This window comes from Euprymna scolopes, chromosome 33 (genome assembly GCF_053919585.1).
Source record: "Euprymna scolopes isolate OS-2025 chromosome 33, ASM5391958v1, whole genome shotgun sequence".
Lineage (NCBI taxonomy): Eukaryota > Metazoa > Mollusca > Cephalopoda > Sepiida > Sepiolidae > Euprymna > Euprymna scolopes.
In genome coordinates, this window is record NC_136514.1 from 81,959,848 (window position 1) to 81,977,421 (window position 17,574).

The 17,574-nt window shown below is 37.1% G+C and overlaps 1 protein-coding gene across 1 annotated transcript in view; it reads right to left on the reverse strand.

Annotated features, from left to right (window-relative positions):
- Positions 1–17,374, reverse strand: part of LOC145258329 (uncharacterized) — a 59,209-nt gene extending 41,835 nt beyond the window's left edge. Inside the window, exon 1 of the mRNA XM_080116481.1 lies at positions 17,338–17,374. The gene's annotated coding sequence lies outside the window, so the exon portion shown is untranslated. The remainder of the gene's footprint in view (positions 1–17,337) is intronic.
- Between the last annotated feature and the right edge of the window lie 200 nt (positions 17,375–17,574).

A 17,574-nucleotide genomic window follows, 5' to 3' on the forward strand; every position in this document is an offset into this window, starting at 1 on the left:
GTGGACTTGCGAACTCGGTAGACAACTATCAGAGGGATCTGGGCTATGTCCTCAGTTGCTCACATATATGGTGATGTCATCCAGGCAGTGAGGATTATCTCACAACCTCCCTCCTATGGGCAACATGCTGCATACCCAAACCATCAAAGACATTTCTGTAATAAAATGAATGGCGGGAATTTCAAATATTGGCCGAGAATAGCAGTCGGTTGTCATAGGCTTCCACTGATCGATCACTTTCATTGGTCATATCTCACAATCATAAAGTAATCATAGTGGGGCGTGTGGAAATTCCACAATGACATATTTCATATGTAATATATTGCCGCTGGGCATTCTGTGAACGTTCAGTGTGAATGAAGACTGATATCATCGTACCTATTTACAATGCCTCCCCACGGGACAGAGTTAGACACCAGGGTCGTTTTTTAACGTGGAGAAAAGGTACAAAAATAAAAAAATTGTCTCAGTCGTGAAGGACCGATCCTCCACCGAAAGAGGACAAGAAATGGAAGTGCAGCATCTGAAGAACAGATACTACACTTTGATCTTGACCAAAAGGCCAAGTCCCTTTTGTTAAAACTGGGAAAGTATTTGAGTAATCTGGTTAATGTAATGTATGAATATATCTGGTTATTACAATTTATCTCCAATATTTCCATTGTATGGACACCCGGCGTGAACAGAAACCCCACAATATCACTATACCATCTATAGACAGAAATGATACTAGACAAAAGGTCAAGAAGATATATTTTAGCTTCGCATATGGCTCATCCAGGTCATTTAATTATGTTCTTCTATTTCTTGATTTCTTGTCATAAATAATGTTGCCAAGAATTCTTCATAAGTTTTGGTTTCGATTATGGCTGAAGGAACTCCAGTTATATATATATATATATATATATATATATATATATATATATATATATATACACACACACACACACAATTTTTCATAAGTTTTTATTTTGGTTTTGATTCAAGCTAATGCACCCAAGTCATATGGATATATATTTTTGAAATCGCAACTTTATAATTATATATATATATATATATTTATTTATAAAAAAAAAAAATTAAAAAGAAAAACAAAAAAAAAAAAAACGATAGAACATTAACTCTATAATAATATATACAAAATCTGAAAGAATTAAAATATCATATTTAAGTGTACTCTATGACCGGGTGTTCATGCTAGCTTAGATAATTACTTTTGCAGTTTTAACAAAAAAGCTAAAATAATATCAGAGCGTCTCCATTTACACTGAACATTTGCAGAATGCCAACATTAATATATTACATATGAAGGAGTCCCCTGCGGAACTTCCACACTTCCCGCTAGTTTATATTATTAGGACTACTGTTTTCCTCTCGAGTTATTCGATGTAATCTCCAAGCTTCTTCAGGTGTACCTTGAAACTTTCCAGGTGTATCTGGAAACTTTCTGGCAAATTCTGGAATTTTAAATGAAAAAAAAACAAAAAAAAAAAACAAATGCTAGTATACATATATACTATACATACATTTGAAATATGTAGTAATATTGTACATCTAAACCTGTAACATACCTCACAGATACAAACAAAATAAAAATTTGTGTCTGCAATTTTTCTTTATCAAAAACATTTATTACTGTTACTCTTCTCGTCACCACTGAAAAGTCTCTGTCGGTGCCTCTGGAGGATTTGCGGCCGGCGCGGGAGCAGCGGCTTGATTTGTTGTCACGCTTGTTCCCGCCGCTTTTGTGGGCTTCTTCCCTCCATTTCTCTTTGGACAGTCCTTCGCCATATGCCCTTGTTGTGTGCACAGCCAGCAATGAGGCCTCCTCCCTTCCACTATAAGGGAGAGTGTCCACTCTCCGAACTTGAGTGTGGCTGGGATGGCGTAGAATCCAGCCTTGTCCAGGACCATCTGTACTTTGTAGTCCCCGGTCATGATGTTTCTTAATCCGCGGACCGGGGTGACTTCCTCTACGTCTCCATACTGGCTTAGGATAGCCCCCAGTTGTTTGGCCTCCATATAGCAGGGGACGTTTAGAGCAGAAACATTTGCTCTCCTCTTGTTCATATAGATGGGTTGGAGCTTTATGTTCCTGCTCTGATGGCAGGTCCTGGACAGCCTGACTGCGTCTTCGGAGGTGGGGAGCAGAACATCCTACTGTGCGTAACTCCTTCTACAGATGTAGTTGGCGGGAATGTTCTGCTCCAGCAACACGTTCATCATGGTGTCCTTGTTGACGCCCGTCAGACCCCTTGTCTTGGTGTCTGAAGTTATCAGCGAGAGCACTCTTTTCTCCAGAACTTCCACTTGACCCGGGAGGGGTTGGATGTTGTTCCCCTGGGTATACTCCTTGTAAGTGGAGTCGAAGAGTGCTCTGTAGTCTTCGGGCGTCAACTTCCCTTGCTGCTCTTTGGGGCCCCATGCCGGTCCTCCATCCTGGTGGGTGTCAGCTGGACTCGGGTTGGGGGGCGTAGCTGGTGTTGTGGGGCTCTCTCCTGTTATGGGCATTTTTGGCTTCGGAACTGGGCCGTTACCAGGCAAAGTAGGCCATTGTGTCCTTGGCGTTGTTTCGTCCTGGCTTGGTTTGCTCTCTGGGCCGCTCCCCTTTCTTATTTTCTTTCTTTGCTGGGTGGCTGTCCCCTTGGGGGATGGAGGTGTCTCCCCTTCTGGTGCCGTGTTCCCAGCTGGAGCCTTGGTGGGTACTGTCAAGGGTGTCTCTCCTTCCAGCTTGCTTTTGTTACCACTGGCCGGAGAGTCACCCCTTTTCCGTATTTGGTCCTCTTGGGGAGTGTTGGGGGGCCAATCACTGTCTTCCCCGCCGAATAGTGAGCAGATGGAGGCTATTACGTCTTCATCCAGCGCCTCGGTTTGGTCCGCGGTGCTGATTTCCTCTTTTTCTGTTGGGGAGTCGCCCTTTGGGGGAGCGGGGGATGGGTTCCCCGGTCTTCCTCCCTTGGTTCTGCCGTCCTGGGGTGCAGCTGGTTGGCTGGGTTCTGCACTTTCCCCAGCTAGTGAGTTAACGGCAGCTTTTTCCGCTGGGTTGCCCTCGTGGGGAGCGGTTGCAGGTGCTTTTTGGGGGGTCGCCGCGGGCTGCGGCCCTACCCTCCCGCTTTCTTCCAAGGTCGCCGCGCGCCGGGGCCCTACCTTGTTTCCTGGCGCCGTCTCGCCGGGAGATGCATCAGCTCCCTCACATAGGGAGTCGTTCGCAGTTGAGATGCTGCGCATTTGGGGTGACGTACCCCTCCTGCCTGGCATCGTGGCGGTTGCACTGGCCGCTGTCGCGGACCAAAGTGTAGTGGGGGAAAAGAAAACCCAGGGGAATGGAGGGGGAGGAGGGGGAGGAGCGGACTTTGAAGAAATTAGAGTTTTTGACTTCCCCTCACGGGGATGTCGGGTTAGCAGCTCAGATCCCCCCGTGAGGGGGGAGAGCAGAGAAGAAAGACGCAGTGGGTGCTAGCGGGTCAGAGTGCCGCGTCGCAATTAAGAGAGAGAGGGGATAGGCATCCCTGCCCACAGAGGGGAGCAGAAACGAAGCACCCGCCCAACCCCACGTCACCCTACCCACTAACTTACCCCAACGGAAGCGAGAAAGAGAACCCTGTCTGCTCGATCCACTGGGAGAGCAGCGAAGATAGACAAAGTTTGGGCCTGGCAGGTCAGAGTGCTGCTCAGGCAATTAAGTGTTGAGAAATTAGACCATCCCAGTCTCGAGAAGTGAGACCGAAACGAAGAAAAAACAACATGCAAAAACAACAAATGAAAAAAGAAGGTCTCAACTACCAGCGATAGTGGTGTTGGTCCCGAGATTCCAGTCTCCCAAAAGAGGGGATCGGTTTCCGGGTCCAAGCTCCCACAAATGTGGAGTCGGTCCTCTAGGTCCTGACTCCCCAAAGGAGGGGGTCGGTCCTAACTAACAAAGGTTAGTACGAAAAAACACCTTAACCTAGCCCGAAAGCCCGGTGGTGGGTCAAGTTTAGTAACTGAGAGAACAGATACTACACTTTGATCTTGACCAAAAGGCCAAGTCCCTTTTGTTAAAACTGGGAAAGTATTTGAGTAATCTGGTTAATGTAATGTATGAATATATCTGGTTATTACAATTTATCTCCAATATTTCCATTGTATGGACACCCGGCGTGAACAGAAACCCCACAATATCACTATACCATCTATAGACAGAAATGATACTAGACTTGGATACTAGGCAAAAGGTCAAGAAGATATATTTTAGCTTCGCATATGGCTCAAAAGCGACTATTATTTTACATTGCCTCTTTGGTGATTGGGAGATCCTAATTATTAAAAATTAGGATAGAAGGTGATAAGTATTTATATACTAATTTAATGTTCTGTAGAACTTTTTAATAAATAGGATCTCCTGATCGAATAATTTATTATCTAGAAACTGTGACACACGTACATACATTAATATATAGATAATGTCTGAACTAACAACACCCGGCATGCTTTTCGTCACCTACAACCATCTTTGGTCTCAAGACAATCGAAACAAAAGTCCAAATCTATCGAGCGCTTATTTGGACAGTCCTTCTCAACAGCTGCAGATCTCAAAAGACTAAAAGTCTTCAAACTATACTGACGCCGACGAATTTTGTGGGTTCACTGGTAGCATTTCATCTCCAATACTCAAGTCAGGATGTGATGCAGGATCATCCCCCCCCTTGACCAATCTCTTTAAAAAGGAGACTTTGCTGGTTTGGCCACGCTGTGCACTGTTCATCCACGAAACAATAGTTCCAGAACCGCTTCAAGGTTGGCAAAGACGCCCAGGAAGCCAGCTGAAGACATGGTTGTACACCATTAAAGCAGACGTTAAACCTAGCTCTGGTCCACAGATGTAAGGTGTTCGCCGCTGGTCTCAGGACTGACTGCCCATCACTCTTGGTCACTACAGACAATCGTATGCAATCTTGAGTTGCTGTGTGTTCTATCGGAGTAACTGGCTTAGTCCATTCTGGGTGAACGTCATCTCAAGTACAAGTAGTACGACCATAGTAGAGTATGATCTAGACATTAAATTGACAGATATGCTTATTAGGTGATATTGAAACCTCCAATGCTTCCTACATGGACTGTTGTAAGCTCACAAAGGTGATCTAATGGCCTCAACTTGACTGACTGACTGCTCCCCCATCCTACCCATATTAAACAACAATGGACCCAAGATACTCAAACTCAGCATTTTCCAAAACAGCAGTCTTGAGAACTTAGTCTTGGAGGGGGACGCTGCACATGCTCATGCAAAACCTCCTTCACCCTGTTCCAGGTTGACCCCAACACAAGGTTGTTAGTATCATATACCAGATGAGAGAAACTCGCCTCCTGTCCAATCGCAATCTCCAAATAGTCCTAGAGCGGATGACGATGTAGTCAGTAATGTAGTTGACGTGAATTGGGAATAGTGTACATCTCTGAATGCTAGTTTGCACCTCAAAAGTCTCCAACTCGTCATCGGATGCAAACATGTGTCAAACTGTAGTAACATTGGAGGTGGTGAAGGAGCTTTGTAGGAACACCGTCTGCCTGCATGATATGCCAGAGGCAATCTGTTGACAGGATCAAAGGCAGCAAAAAAAAAAAAAAAAAAAGTTTGCCAAAGCACAACATCAACTCGAGTTGTTCATCAAATGAAACTTTACATTTGCTAAATAAGAAAATTTACCCATAGTAAAAAAAAAAAAAAATCTAACTTTTCTGAATTTTTGGAGGTAAAGATTTATAATTATCATCTATATATTAATATGATAGCGTATGCGTTCTTTTGTGTGTCACGCTTACATCCAGGTCATTTAATTATGTTCTTCTATTTCTTGTCATAAATAATGTTGCCAAGAATTCTTCATAAGTTTTGGTTTCGATTATGGCTGAAGGAACTCCAGTTATATATATACACACACACACAATTTTTCATAAGTTTTTATTTTGGTTTCGATTCAAGCTAATGCACCCAAGTCATATGGATATATATTTTTGAAATCGCAACTTTATAATTTTTTTATATATATATATATATTTTTATAAAAAAAATCGATAGAACATTAACTCTATAATAATATATACAAAATCTGAAAGAATTAAAATATCATATTTAAGTGTACTCTATGACCGGGTGTTCATGCTAGCTTAGATAATTACTTTTGCAGTTTTAACAAAAAAGCTAAAATAATATCAGAGCGTCTCCATTTACACTGAACATTTGCAGAATGCCAACATTAATATATTACATATGAAGGAGTCCCCTGCGGAACTTCCACACTTCCCGCTAGTTTATATTATTAGGACTACTGTTTTCCTCTCAAGTTATTCGATGTAATCTCCAAGCTTCTTCAAGTGTACCTTGAAACTTTCCAGGTGTATCTGGAAACTTTCTGGCAAATTCTGGAATTTTAAATGAAAAAAAAAATAAATAAATGCTGGTATACATATATACTATACATACATTTGAAATATGTAGTAATATTGTACATCTAAACCTCTAACATACCTCACAGATACAAACAAAATAAAAATTTGTGTCTGCAATTTTTCTTTATCAAAAACATTTATTACTGTTACTCTTCTTGTCACCACTGAAAAGTCTCTCGCTTGTGCTCTGCTACACGCTGGTCGTAGACAGCTTTTTCTTACATGTTCATCTTTTTCGATTGTACTCTTTTTTTCTCCCTTCATTTCACACGTTCGTCTCCTTCAGAGCCGACTTGTTTTCTTTCTGACCACGTGGTATCCTTTTTTTTTTTTCTTTTCCTTCAGATGCCAGCTCGCGCACACTTCCTAATTTGCATACGTGTTCACACACTGCTAATACAATCGCTTGCCATCCATACTTCAGCTATTTTCATATGCACTTTTTTTTTTTTTTACATAGGCATCACCACATTATCAAGGCCAAGAAGCCACTCAAGGATAAGGGTTAAAGAGTGTACAGTAGAAATTGGACATTATAGTAATCATTAGTAATGAAAATTTGGTAAAGTTGATAACTTATATGGAACGGCTCATCAAGAACTTATTTACGTTAGACTTGAACACAACCATATTGTAGTCAGCCGGAAAGCAGGAAAACGGAAGACAATTCCACAGGCGTGCAGTTCTAAGAAAAAAGCTTTGTTCATGGAATCTACGTTTAGGTTTAGGCACAGATAAAGAGTGGGGGGAATTATTGATAGTGTTTACAGCTAGACGAGTGTTTCTTGTGAAAGTTTGGCGAGGGGGGACCATAGATTGAAGCTCATTCGAACACTTTCCATGAAAATAACGATACATCAGAGACAAACTCGCAACATCTCTTCTGTGAGATAAAGGTTGCAAGGAAGAGAAAAGGACATCTCCTACGAGGCTACGAAGTCTATTTTGAACTCTATCAAGGCAGGCCAAGTCCTTTCTAGCAGCTCCTGCCCAGATGTGGCAACAGTATTCCATCCTTGGACGTACCTGGCTCTTATAAAGATAGAGAATAGCATCAGCAGTGAGATATCTATAAAACAAGAATAGGTTTAAGGCTCCCAAAATTCATACTAGAATTGTCCACAAGGATCCAAGGCGTAATGGATAAAGTACTTTATAAAATTCAGTTCTAATTGACACTCCTCTGGAGATTCAATCCTAAGTGCGGGCGATACTAAGAATAAAATTATGAATTATTTAAGGCTTCTGCTCAGTCATGGCTGAAGAAACGAGAATATAGATATTCTTGAGTTCGACAAGATACACCTGACGAAGGTCAGAGGTCACATTGTCCGAAACGTTGTGAAGATACCATAAACAATAGTCCAAAGAATCCAAATGCAATTGAATAAATGACAACGCATTGAAATAGGAAAATATATCTTTTTCGTGGCCATGAAGTTTTCCCCAGGTACAAACTGCCAACCAACTTGTATCAATTTTGAGGTTACTAGCTTTGCCCAGTTGTAAAATTATGTTTTTATTTGTCCAGATTTTGTATAAATTAGTCATGATTTCAAAAGTAAAAAGAAAAAGTATTTGGGCGTCACCAGCTAGAATCCAAACCGAAGCATTCAAAACTAATAATGCTTCCAGTGTACAAACGTGACATGCATATGAATCGATTAAAAATAAATGTATGATTTTTTTTTCAATTTTGACATATTGACCCCTTAAACTATTTTAACCGACCCATAAAAAAATCCAATCATTTGCAGCCCCTAGCGCCGCTCTGCGACTTTCAGTTTCAGATAGCTTGAAAATATGGAGACAGACTGACATAACCTTTTATATATTAAATTACTAGCAGACCACCCGGTGTTACCCGGTTACAAAATACACTTAATATTTTTAATCCATGCAGATTTTGTATTTATTATTAAGTAGTCAATTGTCTATCGATTATGGCATCGTACCCAATATATAGAGAGGATTTCAAAAATTAAAAAAATATGACTTGGGTGCGATCAGTTAAAATCAAAACCAAAATATAGCTCTCCAGCCTTGTTCCCATCTGTACCATGTCCTAACGCACATAAAAACTCAAAAGTTGTTTAACGTATAAATGTACATTTGCACATGCAGAGAGGAGCACCTTAAGTCTACTTAGGTCTGCCACATTCTGACCCTTTAGCAGCTATTGAGTGGCTAAAGATGAAATTGAAATTACTACACAAGTCCGAATTCCTTATATCAAATTTCTATATAGTATAAAAAGCAGTCATACTTCGCCGATACACCAATAAGTGAAAAAAAAAAAAAAAAATCATGTAAGGCAGGGGGAGATAACCAAATCCAAAAACTGATTTTAATCTTTAAAGTTCTACTTGATGATCTTTTTGTAATTTTTGATGAGGATGCTTATTTTTGCATGATGCGTAAGAGATGAGATTTCGAATGAGATTTTCATTTGTGACTAATCTAGAAAAGTGGGAATGTGCGAGGAACATTCTCAACCTATATACTCAACTGATTTTTTTTTTTTTTATCTAAAAAACTTGAAATTTGATATATAAGGTATTTAAACTGTTTTCATACGGAAAAAAGGTCTGCTAAGACGTTAAAACTGGTACGGAGGGGGGGGGTCGTTGGATTTTTATCTGTTTGTCAACAGTTTCACGAATGCATATGTGAATTGTTCATATGACAACAGATTCTTTGCGTTTGTGGCAAGCTCGCCTAATGATTATTGTACTTAACTGTCTTTAGGTTTTGGTTTCAATCCCAGCTCAAGTATTTTTGAGAGTGAACCGTTTAGAAACAATACTTGCATGCACATCTCAGTTTCTTTCCATTTTGTTAAAAAAAAAAAAGAAAAAAAAAAAAGGAATTTAATGTTATGTTTAATAATGGGCAACACCGGGTACATCTGCTAGTACACACACACACACACACACACACACACACACACACTTTTTAAGGATATACACTCATGAGCAAAAAAAAGGGCCAAGAGTGAAGGAAGAAATCGATTTTTCAATATTTTTCCACAAAATTTTGTTAATTTTAACTGAAAATTTCTATTTTATTATTATAGGATATAAGTGGAAAAATTAATTTTAAAAATGGTAAGACCGCATCTTGCCGAGTATATGAAAAACCGAATTGCAGGATTAAGGTAGTCCCAAATACTTACAAGCAGGTTTTTGATATTTTAAGAAAAGAAAATGTGAAAACATTTCTGCAGTGAAGTGGTCAAAGGTTTGAAAGAGAATGTTCCGTTAGAAGGGATTCTGGATCTGGTCCCCCTAGAGCATCCACTTTGAAGGACGACCACAGGCTTAACTGTTTTGAAGGATCAAAAGAAAACTTATGTTGACCATAGTAAAGAATTCAAAACAGGGGCCGGAAATTCTCTTTCTAGATATAATATCTAGACGAATGAAAGAAATGGGATTTTCTTCTAACAGGTGTGCAAAGAAGCCATTTTTATCTAAGAAGAACAATGATAGAAAGATTTTTCTCTTGTTATGGCAAGAAAGACACAGACTGGTTCAGGAATGTTTTCTGATCAGATTTTGTCGTGTTAGTGATGCTCCCGAATGGTGCATTCAAACTGGAGAAAGATTTTCACCAAGTTGCATAAAAACAACAGTTAAACACAGGAATGAAGGGATAATGGTAAGGGGAACTTTTACTGCAGCAGGAGTTGGGGAACTTATTAGATGCGAGAAGTCAATCAATGCAAAGGAATACATTTGAATATTAGAAACAGGACTGTTACCAAGTATCCAGAAGCTGGGAATATCCCAGAACATTATTTTCAACACAATAATACCCCTGCACACACTGCTAAAGTCACAAAGAAAAAAAAAAAGGGTTTTCTGATAATTCAATTCCTGTGATGTTTTGGCCAGATCAAAGCTCCGATTTAAACCAAATCGAGAATATTTGGTCCATATCTTGTGCATTGGCTGAAAGAACTTTTTCAAACAATGACAAACTGTGGGAAGCTGCACAAAGCGAATGGAAGAGCATCTCTTCAGTGTTCCCCTTTGGTTGAGAGCATGTATAAAGGGATTGATCTTTTAAAGAAATCAAAAGGGAATACGATTCCATACTATGCATTTATAAAAGCAAATTTCTTGTTTTGTGTTATTAGTCTCGTTTAAGTTTTCTTGTTCAATATAGTGCAATAAAATGTGTTTGGCCCATTTTTTTTTTTTTTTTTTTTTGCTCACGAGTGTGTGTGTATATATATACATATATATATATGTATGTGTGTGTGTGTGTGCGCGCACCTGAAATTTAAAAAGTTATGTGTTCAGAGTGCAGATAAAAAATGATACTCAGTAATTCGTTTTAGGATTTAAAACTTAGGTCTGCTAGTTCTCATGACTTGTTCAGGCAATTTTACTCTGGACATCCTTAATGTGGCCTCAGATTCGGTCACAAACCTTCATCACCATTTCTCAACTTAGGTCCTCTGAAGGTTCTGGTAATGCTGGTTTTTAGCCTGTCCTGTGTGTTTCAGCTGAATCTCTTCATCTCATTCTGGCATGGATTGTAGCTAAACAATCTTGGAGATCCGATGAAGTTGTTTGGCTGATGGAGTCCTTTGGAGTTCAGACTGGAACCATAGAAAAATTGGTTGATGCAAACAGTGAAGTCATGAAAGGTTTTGAACTTTAAAGTCTTGCCATCAATGCCATTCATTAGCATATGTCCGAGTAGACATGTAAAAAAAATATCCATTTCAACAGCTTTGTTTTATTGGCAAATTATCTATCAAAACAAAAATGCATCTTATTACAGACTTTAAATCATCACGCATCCACTGGCTCCTACATTACTATTTAATCTGTAAGTTGTTGAATAAATGTATTAAAATGTATTACTTTAGTGATTTTGGGGTTATTAAACCGATAATGCATATCAGACATAACATGCTCAGAAAGGCAGAAAACTAATTGCCAGGTCATCTTCGGCATCTCAACAATTATTCAGACCACAAGACAGATACATGAGGATGCAATCAAGGAATACTGTCCACTCACCATAAAATTTACATGCGAGAATTATTTTGTTTATCAACAGCGCAATGGAGTAAGAGTTTGATACAAGGATATGCACAAGTAATACTAAGAAAAGCTTGGAGGGGGAGGGGTATTCTTTCTTTTCCAATCAGTTTTAACAAAACTAAAACTAAATGTGCACATGGAGACATGACATCATATTTACATCTCTAGCAATTTGGTAGACATCAATTTTATCATTGCTAATATACACACGCACACAGAGACAGAGAGAGACACAAAGAAAAAATAAATTAAAAAAGTTTAATATAAAAACTAAAACTTCATTAACATCAATAAGGAAGAGAAGAATCTCTTTAGGCCATGGCATTTTAAAGCCAAATGCTTCCTAGCAAAAATAGAGCTCTGCTAAATCGGCATGTTTTCAGAAAATAGTTACCTCCCTTATTGAGAGTTGAACTCTAGTTTCTTTTAAGCAAAACTCGGCTTTCATTGTCTTTGAAAACTTTTCATTAATAATTTTCTTATCGTTTTTCCTTTTTTTTTTTAGGTGTTAATTACTGTGACATAACAATTACATAACATTTGTTTTACTTAAAATTTAATATTTTAATTTTCACTCTAATAACAGTGACAACAAAAACATGGAAGGATAGAACATTCCTTGATCCTCATTCAATTCCAGCCGTCTGAGATCTGATAGCTGTGTGTGTATATGTGCGCACACATACACACGGTGTCCAAAAAGTCACTGAAGGGTTTTGAACTAAATTGGATTCTTTGATAATATATTTCTGTAATTTTAACAATCAGATTAAGACATTGGGCAATTTTTTTAAAAATGCAAAATTCAAGCAATTTTTATGAAAAGTATAGTCTTTTAAATGTTGCCCATTTTCAGTTTCACATATTTGTGTTCTCTCCAAGACATTCCTTACAGATTGCAGAATCTATGGATTGCCATTTAGCTCACTTATTTTGTTCCTGGTGTTTTCCTTCAATTCTTGCAGGGTTTGACATTTTGAGGTTTGCCAGTTCGCGGAACAAAATAAAGTTAAATCTGCAATCTATTATGAATAATGGTTTGAAAAGAGCACAAATATGCAAAGCTGAAAATTGGCAAAATTTAAGACATTTTCATAAGATATCTTAAATTTTGCATTCCCCCCCCCCAATGTCTAAGTGTTAAAATTACAGAAAGATACCAAAAATAAAGAATCGAATTTAGTTCAAAACCCTTCAGTGACTTTTGAACATCCTGTATTTTTTTTTTTTTTTTACATAGGCATCAAGGTCAAGAGGCCACTCAAGGATAAGGGTTAAAGAGTGTACTTAAAAATTGGACAATATAGTAACCGTTAGTAATGGAGATTCGGCAAATTTGCTAACTTATATAGAACGGCTCATCAAAAACTTGTTTACGTTAGACTTGAAGACAACCATATTGTAGTCAGCTGGAAAGAAGAAAAACGGAAGACAATTCCATAGGCGTGCAGTTCTAAGAACGAAGCTTTGCTCATGGAATCTACGCTTAGGTTTAGGCACAGATAAAGGGCAGGGGAAACTAATGATAATGTTTTCTGCTAGACGGGTGTTTCTTGTGAAAGTTTGGCGAGGGGGGACCATAGAATAGAGCTCAGCCAAGCACTTGCCATGAAAATAACGATAAAGTAGAGACAAACTTGCAACATCTCTTCTGTGAGATAGAGGTTGCAGAGAAGAGAAAAGGACATCCCCCACAAGGCTATGAAGTCTATTTTGAACTATCAAGGCAGGATAAGTCCTTTCTAGCAGCTCCTGCCCAGATGTGGCAACAGTACTCCATCCTTGGACGTACCTGGCTCTTATTGATCCAATATGTGTGTGTGTGTATATATAAGATTGTTATTGGCATTTTTTTTTTTTTTGCGATATTAAAATCGAAATGCTGCCCCCCCCCCCTGCAGTTTTTTTTTTTTTAAGTAAGCTCTTGTTATATATACACATATATATATACGTTGTGCTGTGTTAGGTGGGGTATCGGTGTTGTTCATAAAATTATTACGAGACATAAGCATGCTGTCGTAGATATGGGTTCTGAGCAAAGTAGTCATCTTCAACAAAGTAAGGTTCGTAAGGTAAACAGGGGTCTTAAGAAAATATTTACAATTCCAAATGTTTGTATGAAAAGTTTGTTTCACAATAGACTGAGCTAGGAAAAAGTGGTAACGAAAAAGGTGTTTATAGAATTATTGTACTGTGCTATTTTTTAAAAATTGTATTTAATTTGAAGTTTAACAATATCTTTATTAAATTGTTAGGTGAAAGTACAGAATAGTTACAAAGCATCCTTCCTTCCCATATTAAGGGCTTTCTAAATAACATTTCAGCACAGAACAATATGTGCATAATAAAAAAGGTACTCATGAACTTCTTGTCTTGTTTTTTCTTGATCACATGCCTATTCGAAATACATAATTAAAGTCAACTTATTTCATATCAATATAAATCATTGCACAGTAAAAATAATTGTTTTAAATTTCGAATTCGATTTACTCGATTACTAAAAAAAAAAAAAAATTCTAGCAAATTTTAAGGTTCTCGTCAACCTTTGCATGGAATTTGAACTTTAATTCTAAATAAAAAATGCTACGGAAGCGCTGTACTCCCCCCCCACTGTATTTTTTTATTTTAGTTTTTCTTCAACGGATTACCAAATGGACACTAATATATCAGATTAAAACTTTTTACGTCAATATTCAAATATTTATAGGAGGTGCTCAGTTTCTAATGCAGTGTTTTAGTAAATCGATCACCTATTTTAAAATCACGCAACGTTTTTAAGGTAAATTTCATGAATTTAACCTTTAAGCAGTTTGGCCTTTTCGAATTTCGCTTTGATTATTTATACATACATACATACATGTTTGTATTACTGTACACAGATTCGAAAAAGTTGTCAAAAAACAAATATATAACAAATAAATGTTATCAAAGTCAAGATAAGTTACTTTTCTGCCTAACTGGATATGTTTTTAGTGTTTTTATTCAATGTAGCATGTTTATTCAGCTCAAAAACCATAGTGTTTACCGATGTATTGGAAAATTCAAGATGGCGTCTGACTCTCTTTAACACGGTAAGGTTGGGAAAAGGTGTTATAAATAACAAACTGGATAAAATACTGTTAAAAACCTGCTCAATATATGTTACCGTGACATAGGTTGACATATTCGGCGGGTTTGTAATAGTATTTTGTCTAGATTTTTATTTATAACACCTTTTCCCAAACTTACCGTGTTAAAGAGGGAGTGAGGCGCCATCTTGAATTTTCCAATAAATCGGTAAACACTGTTTTTCGAGCTGAATAAACATGCTACATTGAATAAAAACACTAAAAACATATCCAGTTAGGCAGAAAAGTAACTTATCTTGACTTTGATAACATTTGTTATATATTTGTTTTTTGACAACTTTTTTCGAATCTATGTGTACAGTAATACAAACCCAATATATGTGTGTGTGTGTGTGTGTGTTATCTTCAAGTTTCGTCACCCAGCATTTACAATCTAAGGACAATGAATGTGTGCTAGAGTACCAACTAAAGACGTTTAAAAAGTTGATTTTTTGGGTTACTGGGTCTGTATTCTGTGTTCTGTGTTTTCACTCATCACCACATTTGTTTGAGAGTCAAACTACTTAAAAAAAAAGCTAAATTTGTAATATGACCTAAAAACATCAAGTGGTTCTAAAAATGGGTAATCGATTTATTAGAACATTGCATTCGAAACTGAGTACCCCTTATAAATATTTAAACAGACTTCAAAAATTCTGATAATCTGGTAGACTAGTGTCTATTTGATAATCCACCCAAAATAAAAGATACAGAGGGTGGTACCACTTCCACATGTGTGCCAAATTGTGCCTTTATGTAACCACATTAAAATAATGTGGTTTAGAAAGCCATTCTTAACATGGGAAGGGTGTTTTGTAGCATTCTGTACTTTCACCCAACAGTTTAATAAACAAATATCATAAAGACTGAATTTAACTAGAAAATACTATTTAAAAAAAAAAAAAAAAAAAAATAGCATGGTAACAGGTGCAAAAACCAAAATAATTTTTAATTCAATTACTTTTGTCGAAAATTCTCCAACACCAGAGTAGTGAATAAATCAGAGTTGGGTATGGCGTTCGGGCCAAGATCCAAGTGTAGTATCTGTTTTGATACTAAACTACAATTTTTTGTTCTCAGTGGAGGAGAAGTCCTACACAACTGAGACAATTTTTTTTCTTTTCCTTTCTCCACAATAAAAAACAACCCTGGTGGCTAATAGCCCTCGTGGGGAGGCAAGTAAATAGGAAAACGACTATAAATCAAATCTGTGCATCCGAACTTCAGTGCAGGACTGCAGGTAACAAATTGAGGTTCTCTAGAAATAACCGTTATCAGAACTTCTCAAAGAGTCCTAGAAGAAAGCCACAGAGGGATCACCTTTCCTACCCTCGAAATCGCTCTTGGTGTGTACAGAGGTACAGTGTACACTAAAATATTTTCAGGCGGACAAAATACACACCAAACGGACCCACTCAAAGACGCTGGGGCTCTTAAATGACCGTTACATATGCAAATCACTTCCAGCCAGCAGTAGGTATAAAACGTCACCAGGTCTTGCAAAATCGAAAGAGAATTCGACCCTCCGCTGACCGCCAACATTCAAGTCAAGGGAGTTAATTTTTCTGTATAATAATTTAGTTTGAAATAGGTTTAAGAAAAAAAAATCGTCCATTAATGCCGGTCCGCGCCTACGAATGTGAAATAGGGGCATGTGAGCAAGAGAGAAGGGGGGGGGGGACTACACGAGGAGAAAGTTCATGAGTACCCAAACGTTATCAAAGGCAAGATAAGTTACTCTTCTACCTACCTGGATAGTTTTTTTGGTATTTTAATGATTTTAAGTCTGAAACCGAAATTTTGAGCGATTAAGTTAATACGAAAACCAACATTGCGCCACGGTACTCTTGGAGTCAGGAAAATCGGTCAAAAACTCGAATAAATAAAAATACCGATAGAAATTCACCGAACAAATGTCACGGTGATATTGGAAAATACCCCCCCCTTTAAGAAATAGATCACAAAATGAGTTTATAAAGCAAAATATTATTTTGACCAATTTATCAATTGCTTTTCCTTAAATAATTTATGTTGCCGATTAATCCGAAGTCCAGTTTTTTATTTTTTTTTTATAATTAAAATTTTTATGAAGGCTTGAACGATTTCAAAAAAAAAAAAAAAAAAAAAAAAAAGTTACATCACTATAATTTACATGCGTTTACGTTTTATATATATATATATATATATATATTATATATATAAAATTTATTTTTACAGAATTTTTATATAAAATTTTCAGAATGTGAAGAAATTAATCATTTTTAGTCAAAAATACAGGATACACAACAAATAAACCATCTTTCCTGGTGTTTATTTTAACCACGTTAAACGTATTCGTTCTTCACTCGGAGTACAAAGTTAATTAATAAACCGTTAATAAAATATTAATAAACCTTTTATAAATCAGACACTCTGCCTTTCTATCTAGAAAATTAAAATTGGATTAAAACACAGAATCAGCAAAAAAATATTAACGTGTGAACAAAAGAAATGCAAACAATTTTCCCACTAAACGTGGGGGAAGCCATTTTGAAATTCTTACGAATGTTGTCTCCAGTTTTCCTGACATCCGTGACAAAGAAAGTTCGAATTTAAACGAACAAAAACAAATGAAAATATTCTGATAAAAAAATAAATCATATAAAAACTCAATAATTAAAGTTTAAAAAAAAAAGGGGGGATTATTTTACCGTTTTCTGTTTTTTTTTAAGTACTAAAATAAAAAAATATACATAAAACACCTTCGCGACAGCAGTTTTGAAAATACGATTCACAAAAGCGCCCTCTATGGCTTTTGGACTCGCATCTAGGGAGCGATTAGTATTTATTTATTTCTCTCTTATTTTGCTCGCAATTAAATTAGATAAATATGATACTGATACTTTAAATTAATATTATGTTTATTAAAAACAGTTCGTAAAATATATCTCACTTAAAAAAAAAAAAATGTTATTTAATAATAAGCGTTTCTAATAAAA